This window comes from Ictalurus furcatus, chromosome 1, assembly GCF_023375685.1.
Source record: "Ictalurus furcatus strain D&B chromosome 1, Billie_1.0, whole genome shotgun sequence".
NCBI classification, from domain to species: domain Eukaryota; kingdom Metazoa; phylum Chordata; class Actinopteri; order Siluriformes; family Ictaluridae; genus Ictalurus; species Ictalurus furcatus.
The window spans coordinates 29439024-29447168 of NC_071255.1; positions in this window are offsets into that span (position 1 = coordinate 29439024).

Sequence of the window (8145 nt, forward strand, 5' to 3'; positions counted from 1 at the left end):
TTTCCCTCTCATTTAAGAAAATATATGTCTCCCTAAACACCAGCCCCACATCTGTCTGTGTCTGTGTTCTGCCTGGCTTCATTACAAAATATTTTAGAAACTTGTATAATCCAGCAGAAATTTTTAGTTAGGTTTGGCTTAAGCAAACATTTACACACAACCTTGCTGACAGAGTGATAAATGAGGCCCATGTTGTGGCCAGTTGTAATTTTCTTACTGCATCTATGATCTTCAAGCTCCATACCTATGAATTTCACAGTCTGCACAGGTATCAAATGGTTCTTCTTTTAAATTACTTTCAGTCTTAGAGCTTCCACATCAGGATTTCTGTCTGGTTCGTCACTGTCCACACTGCAGCCAGCCATCTAGTTAGAGGACTATGCAGAGAACCTGGCTTTGCATGGGTCCGCTTTTAGTATTTTATATCTAAGATGGGATGAATTCCACCACTTTTTTTTAGAATTCATAATTTTATTTGGAAATGGTCAGGTTGAACACTTAAATCAAGAAGTGATCATGTTTTTGGATTCTATTGCCTGGTTCCTATTAATAACTCAAATTCTGTGGCCAGTATAGCTATTGAGTTGGGTCTCATACCTCTGTTGGGTGAACACCTGTGAATAATGGCAGCCAGTATTGAAACTGTAAATTATACTACAGTATGTGGACAGCCTGTTCATTAGCCACTGATTTGTTGTTATTAGCCTCCAATGCTCCAGTTGCAGAGAGGAGATCCCTTGGATCCCTTGGCAGTTTCAGTAAATCATGCTCTAGAATTTTGATCATGATTTGTCATGGCAGGAAACTCCTTTTGAGCTCTGGGCTGCCACAGAATAACCATGTAGTTTGTGCTATATCCCTGCAGTCTTTGAAACGGAATGTGATTGCTCAAATGAGTAGATACTAGAGGCAATATGTTACTTCATATGTTTTGTGTGTGTCTTGCATAGAAATAGGTAATCAGTTAATCCTTCCTGGCCCTGTGTGCCTACGACATGTCCAGGTATCAATGTCAGCTGGAGCAGCCCTTTTTTTTTTTTTTTTTTTTACCAGGCTCCAACAATAGCATTTGAGCCAACCAAACGTGTATCACCTGCATTAACAGTCTCAGTGATTTGTTGCTTCCTGTTGCTATGACTCCCATAGGTTTAAGTGGTTTCCCATCTCTTTCCGGTGGCTTTGCGGTTAAGGGCCTGGGTTACTGATCGGAAGGTCAGGGTTCAAGCCCCAGCACTGCCAAGCTGCTACTGATGGGCCCTTAACTCTCTCTGCTCCAGGGGTGCTGTATCATGGCTGACCCCAGCTTCCTAACATGCTGGGGTATGTGAAGAAAAGAATTTCATTGTGCTCTAATGTATGTGTGATTAATAAAGACTCATTAACTATTTCCTTATATTTCTACTGTTCATACATGTTATGACTTTATGGACTGGTTAAGATTATAACATTATTTAATAACATTAATTTGTATCTGCAGTGCCCACACTGTTAAATGCTATTTTAAATTTATGTTTGATTGCTTTGTATAGTATATACGACACACTGTGGCATGCATGAAAGGACATTTAATATTCACTGTCATGACAGCAGCATCAAAACAAACAGTAATGGTAGAAATGACATAAAGGTCATGTGTTTCACACCTACTGAGTATGCCCAGCATGCTGTTTTCTCTCATTTTATATAGTTGGGAAACTTTTGGAACGTACACTGATCAGACATAGCACTAAAACCACCTGCCTAATATTGTGTAGGTCCCCCTTGTGCTGCCAAAACAGCTCTGACCCATTGAGGCATGGAGTCCACAAGACCTCTGAAGGTGTGCTGTGGTATCTGGCACCAATACATTAGCAGCATATCCTTTAAGTCCTGTAAATTGCAAGGGGGACCTCCATGGATCAGACTTGTTTGTCCAGCACATTCCACAGATGCTTGATCAGATTGAGATCTGGGGAATTTGGAGGCCCTGGCAACACCTTGAACTTTTTGTCACGTTCCTCAAACCATTCCTGAATAATTTTGGCAGTGCATCATCCTGCTGAAAGAGGCCACTGCCATTAGGGAATACAGTTGCCATGAAGGGGTATACTTGGTCTGCAACAATGTTTAAGTAGGTGTCAAAGTAACATCCACATGAATGCTAGGACCCATGGTTTTCCAGTAGAACACTGCACACAGCATGCAATGCCCATTCCCTACGAGCATCATTGAGCCTTGGACACCCATTACCCTGTCACTGGTTCACCGGTTGTCTTTCCTTGGACCACTGCATACCAAGAACACCCCAAAAGACCTGCCACTGTGGATATGCTCTGATCCAGTTATCTAGCCATCACAATTTGGCCCTTGTCAAAGTCACTTAGACTTTTTCAAAAAGCAACCAAGAGTGAAAACCAGACAAACGGATGGCTTTAGACTTGGCTAAAGTTTAAGAATTGTTTTATATACCGTGCCCTCCTAGGTGTGCAACAATTATTTGCACCCCTATGAATTGATATGAGAAAAATATATTTGAAGTGTATTTAAATATTTTTAGGAACAGGAAATTGTTCAACCATGACTTCCTGTTTCACAGGGGTATAAATATGAGGTAACACATAGGCCAAATTCCCTTAGATTCCCATACATAAAAATCAACACAAAAATGGTTTACTGACCACAAAACCAAGGTTCTGCCATGGCCATCCCACTCCCCTGACTTGAAATCCATAGAAAACCTGTGGAATGAACTGAAGAGGAGAGTCCACCAGTGTTTGAAGGATCTGGAGAGATTCTGTATGGAGGAATTGTCTCAGATCCCTTGATATGTATTATCCAACCTCATCAGGCATTATAGGAGAAGACTCAACCTTTATCTTGGCAAAGGGACATAGCACAAAGTATTGACTAAAAGGGTGCCAGTAAATGTTGCACACCTATATTTAACAAAGATTTTTTAATAAACCCGTGTTGTGTTTGCAATTGTTTGATATCCATGAGAGCAGAGTATTTTTGAGAATTTTTTTAACAAAAGATCAAAAGGTTAAACAATAAAGACAATTTTTCATAGCCTTCTTTGCTCATATTTACCAAAAGTGCCAATATTAGTGGAGGGCACTGTACTTACATGACTTTGAGAGACTGTGGAGCCAATAAGACTTTACATAAAGCAGCAGGGATAGAGTAAGTGCAACCAATGAGCAGAGAACATGAAAGGCAAAGATAATAGGAAGCAATAACCAAACAAAGAAAGCACAACCAAAATAGTGATAAACAGGCATACACATGCTAGGAAAGCTATGAGGGATCAGAACCAGGGTGAACATTAACTTAATGATAGTACAGGATTACTACTCTACATATTACATTTTTAATGGAGGATATTTCTAGATAATTCAGCAGCTAACTGTTTCTTTTTCTTTTCCTTATATAATGAACAACTTTGAGACCCCTTTCTTCTAGCCACAAGCCAACATTAATGACTACAAATGCATATCCAAGTTTGCAAAATCTGCACCATTTTATTGTACATTTGTTTATGGTAGTCTTCTGCCAAATATTAAGCTTTGAGTTGAGCCAATATGTAAAAGCAGTATGCATATTCTGCAGGGTACATGTTTTTCTTAAGTTTAGTGTTCTCAAAATAATTAACACACCCATCCATACCACTAATGATTTTGCAAACCACATACACACATATACATTTTCAATGATTTCACACAAATTACAAATTTGATACATTTCATTTTGCAAACTTCAGAAACAAACAACACAAACAAGCTGTCTTCTTGCTCCACTGAGGATGTTGCTCCATTTGCCTTTGTCACTGAAGACATCACTCCACCTCAGTTCTGTCATGGCCAATAGAGCCTCATGGTTCTCCTGCCAGACAACTATTATATCTCTGGGTGAAAAGTACTCTCTCAGTACCATTGCATTGACTTCTTCCCAGTGTCAGCTGAATTCCCACAGCATAATTCCTAAGATCATCCATTCCTTGTCTGACACTCTTCTGTACCCAACAATCCAGGAATTGCCCAAAGGAATACAGCTTATAGCAAAGGTTCCTGATATTCAGATAACCTGATAAGGAGTGTCAGTTTAACTACAGTAAAACCAGATTCACTAAGCATCACACAAGGGTATATATACTCTTGAAAGCTTTATACACTCTAAGGGTTCTTAAATTACAACCACAGTATTTGTCAGATAGAACCTTATCATTTCAACCTCTCTAAATGCAGCAGTGGTTCGTGACTATAATTTCGGTGGTGCAGAAAAACGTTAATAATAACAAACAGATTTCAGTTGAGATACTATCACACTTGAATTTTGTTATAGGCTACTATCTTGTGAATTTTTAGAGTAACCCTGTAATAGGCAGATGAGAGTCAACAACATACAGTAATCCAGCAGTCTAGCAGCTTGATCTGAGCAGTTTAGATGTACCATTGTAGAACTGTGTTTGATACAGCATATGTGTTTCCTGTCACCATTGTCACAGTTTCTGTGGTGCTGTCAGGAATGGATTGTAGAGATGGATGTAAGTGCAGGACAACATTTATTAACAGTGAAGCAGAGCAACATCCTCAGCCAAGCAAGGAGGCAGAGTGACGTCCTCAGTGAAGCAAGGAGGCAGAGAAATGTCCTCAGTGGAGCAGGAAGGTAGAGTGATGTCTGAAGTGGAGCCAGGTGGCGTAGTGTCATCCACAGCTGAGCAGGGAGACTGATGCCAATAGCAATGCCGCTAGTCATAATAGTATCCTCTGTGGGGCATCAGGGCAGTGGGACAGAGGGATGACCTCAGCAGAGCGATGTCCTCAGTGGGGCAGGGAGGGTGAGAGATGGTAGTAGCCTTGTCAGGAGCCCTCTCCTGATTTTTTTTTTTGTTGTTCAGGGGGAGTATTGCTTCAAGTCATGCCAGCATGGTGTGTTGATCCATCCACTCTTTCCCTGTTGCTCCCACATCAGGTGCTTGTCTTGAAGGAGTCCATGCCAAAATTTAAAAAATCCTGCTGCATCCATTGTTTGGTCATCTTTTTATCAGGAATGGTTTGTAGACACAGATGCAAGTGCAGGACAACATTTATTAACAATGAAGTATATGAAACACAAAGACTATGATCAACAAGAAATAGCGAGGCTAGACAACAACATGAACATGATACAAATCAAGGTGACAATGACTAAAGGCTATTAAATAAATAACTTAAATTACAGTGATAATCAGACAACAGTGTGATTCATGTGCTCGTAGTGCGTGCAGTGAACATGTGATGTGCAGTGGCTGATGTAGTCCAGCATCTTATTAGCACTACCATGACAGGTGTACACAGAAGAGGTGATATCATTAACCAGGGTTGCCAGGTTAAAGCAAAAAATAAAAAAAAATAAAAACTAGCCCAAACAGAGATCAAAAACCACACAAAAAACTTAAGACTAGCTCAGAAAAGCCAGACATTGAATATTTTTTCTTCATTTTCTCAGCCGTTGCATGGGAAACAAGGTCACCATTGTGCACACACATTTCTTATATATAACATTATCCACTTCATAATCCCTTTTCCTTCCCCCATTTTTTAGCAATATATCTTACAATAAAAGACTTCTGTACACCATAGACACACACTTTGCTGTTGTTTGATGAAATTTATTAGATTCAATTAAAGTAAGCTGGTATGAAATAAGGAATTGACTGCTGTGGGGTAGTTTTTTTTTTTTTTAAACTAGTGAAATTTGGCAAGCCTGTCATTAAATGGAATTAAACAGGAGCTCCCTTCTCACCTGAACATGCATTGTGAGCATGCAATGTGATTCGTACCCCAATGGGCATCTAATAGTGTTTGCTGCAGTTTCCATTTCTAACCACTAGTTACAATAATAATAATAACTTAGTAGAACTAAATGGGGAAGTGAGCACACTGCCCCACAATTACACAATATCTAGAACATTGGTTTATATCGAATCAATGGAACATCACTTATGTCTGTCAAATAGATACATTTATTTTAATTGTTGGTCACTTAAAAGAGTATTAGTATTAATATTTAGCAGTTTAATATATAGTAGTAATATTTAGTATTTCATAGAATTAAAAGCTGTATTCAGTTGGGAAATGGCTGATATGTAGCTATGGCCCCACCTGCCCCTGTGGACGTGCCCCTACTGATATGTACAGTTAGTCGCAAATAAAGATATTCACAAAGTGTATGCTTCTCTTAACCAGAAATCTTCACTCACCACTTCCTGTGACCCATGTCAATCTCCTCATGGGGTATATTTGCACTTGCTCACACCTAAATACCATGCTGTGAAAAAGTATTTGCCCCATCCTGATTTCTTCTGTTTTTGTGTATATCTCATATTAATAGTCTTCAAACGAAATACCACATAAAACAAAGGCAACCTGAGTAAACACACAATACAGTTTTTATTTATTTATTTACTTATTTATTGAAGCAAAAAAAAGTATCCAACACCTATCCCCCATGTGAAAAGCTAATTGCCCCCTTAAACATAAAATATGGTTGTGCCACCTTTAGCAGCAATAACTGCAACCAAACGCTTCCGATAACTGGAGATCAGTCTTTCACTTACTTCTAGGACTAGGACTTACTCCTATGATTCAGATCTTGTCATCATTGCTGCATAATCCATTTACGCTTGAGTTTCAACTTATGGACTGAAGACCAGACATTCTCCTTTAGGATTTTCTGGTAGAACAGAATTCATGTTTCCCTCAATTATTGCAAGTTGCCCAGGCCCTGAAGCAGCAATGCATCCCCACACCATCACACATCCACCACCATGCTTGACTGTAGGTATGATGTTCTTTTTGTGGAATTCTGTGTTTGGTTCATGCCAGAAGTAATGGGACTCCTGTCTTGCAAACACTTCCACTTTCCACTCATTAATCCACAGAGCATTCTCCCAAAAGGTTTCAGGATCATCAAGTTGTGTTTTGACAAAATTCAGATGAGCGTTAATGTTCTTCTGGGTTAACAGTGGTGTTCACCTCGCCATTCTTCCACGGATGCCATTTTTGCCCAGTGTCTTTCTGATAGTGGAGTCATGAACAGTGACCTTTATTAATGCAAGAGAGGCCTGTAGGTCCTTTGTTGTTGTCCTTGGCTCTTTTGTGACTTTGCTGGATGAGTAGTTGCTGTACTCTTGGAGGAATTTTGGAAGGTCGGCCACTTCTGGGAAGGTTCACTACTGTGCTGAGTTTTTCCATTTGGAGACAATGGCTCTCAGTGCTCCCAGAGCTTTTGAAATAGCTTTGTAACACTTCCCAGACTGATGGATTTCAATCACCTACTTCCTCATCATTTCTGGAATTTCTTTCAATTTTGGTACAGTTTGTTACTGGATAAGACCTTTTAACCAACTTCATGCTGTTAAAAAAGTTCTGTTTAAATGTTGATTTGATTGAACAGGGTTTGCAGTAATCAAGCTTGGTTGTGTCTAGTCCAGCTGAATCCCATTATGAATGCAGTTTCATAGATTTTGGGAATTAGTAACTACAGGGGAAAATACATTTTCACACAGGCCCAGTTGGTATTGGATAACTTTTTTGCTTCAATAAATAACATTATCATTTAAAAACTGTATTTAGTGTTTACTCAGGTTGCCTTTGTTTTATCTTAGAAGCTGTTGGAAGATCTAAAACAATTTAGCATGAGATATAGCGACACAAAAAAAGAAGAAATCAGGATGGGGCAAATATATTTTTCACAGCACTGTACATCCATTCAATATGCCATGCCCATTCAATATCCGATTCCCAAACACATCCACGTGCCCATTCAATATCCGATTCCCAAACACATCCACGTGCCCATTCAATATCCGATTCCCAAACACATCCACGTGCCCATTCAATATCCGATTCCCAAACACATCCACGTGCCCATTCAATATCCGATTCCCAAACACATCTACGTGCCATTCAATATCCGATTCCTAAACACATCCACGTGCCCATTCAATATCCGATTCCCAAACACATCCACGTGCCCATTCAATATCCGATTCCCAAACAAATCCACGTGCCATTCAATATCCGATTCCCAAACACATCCACGTGCCCATTCAATATCCGATTCCCAAACACATCCACGTACTCATTCAATATCCGATTCCCAAACACATCCACGTACTCATTC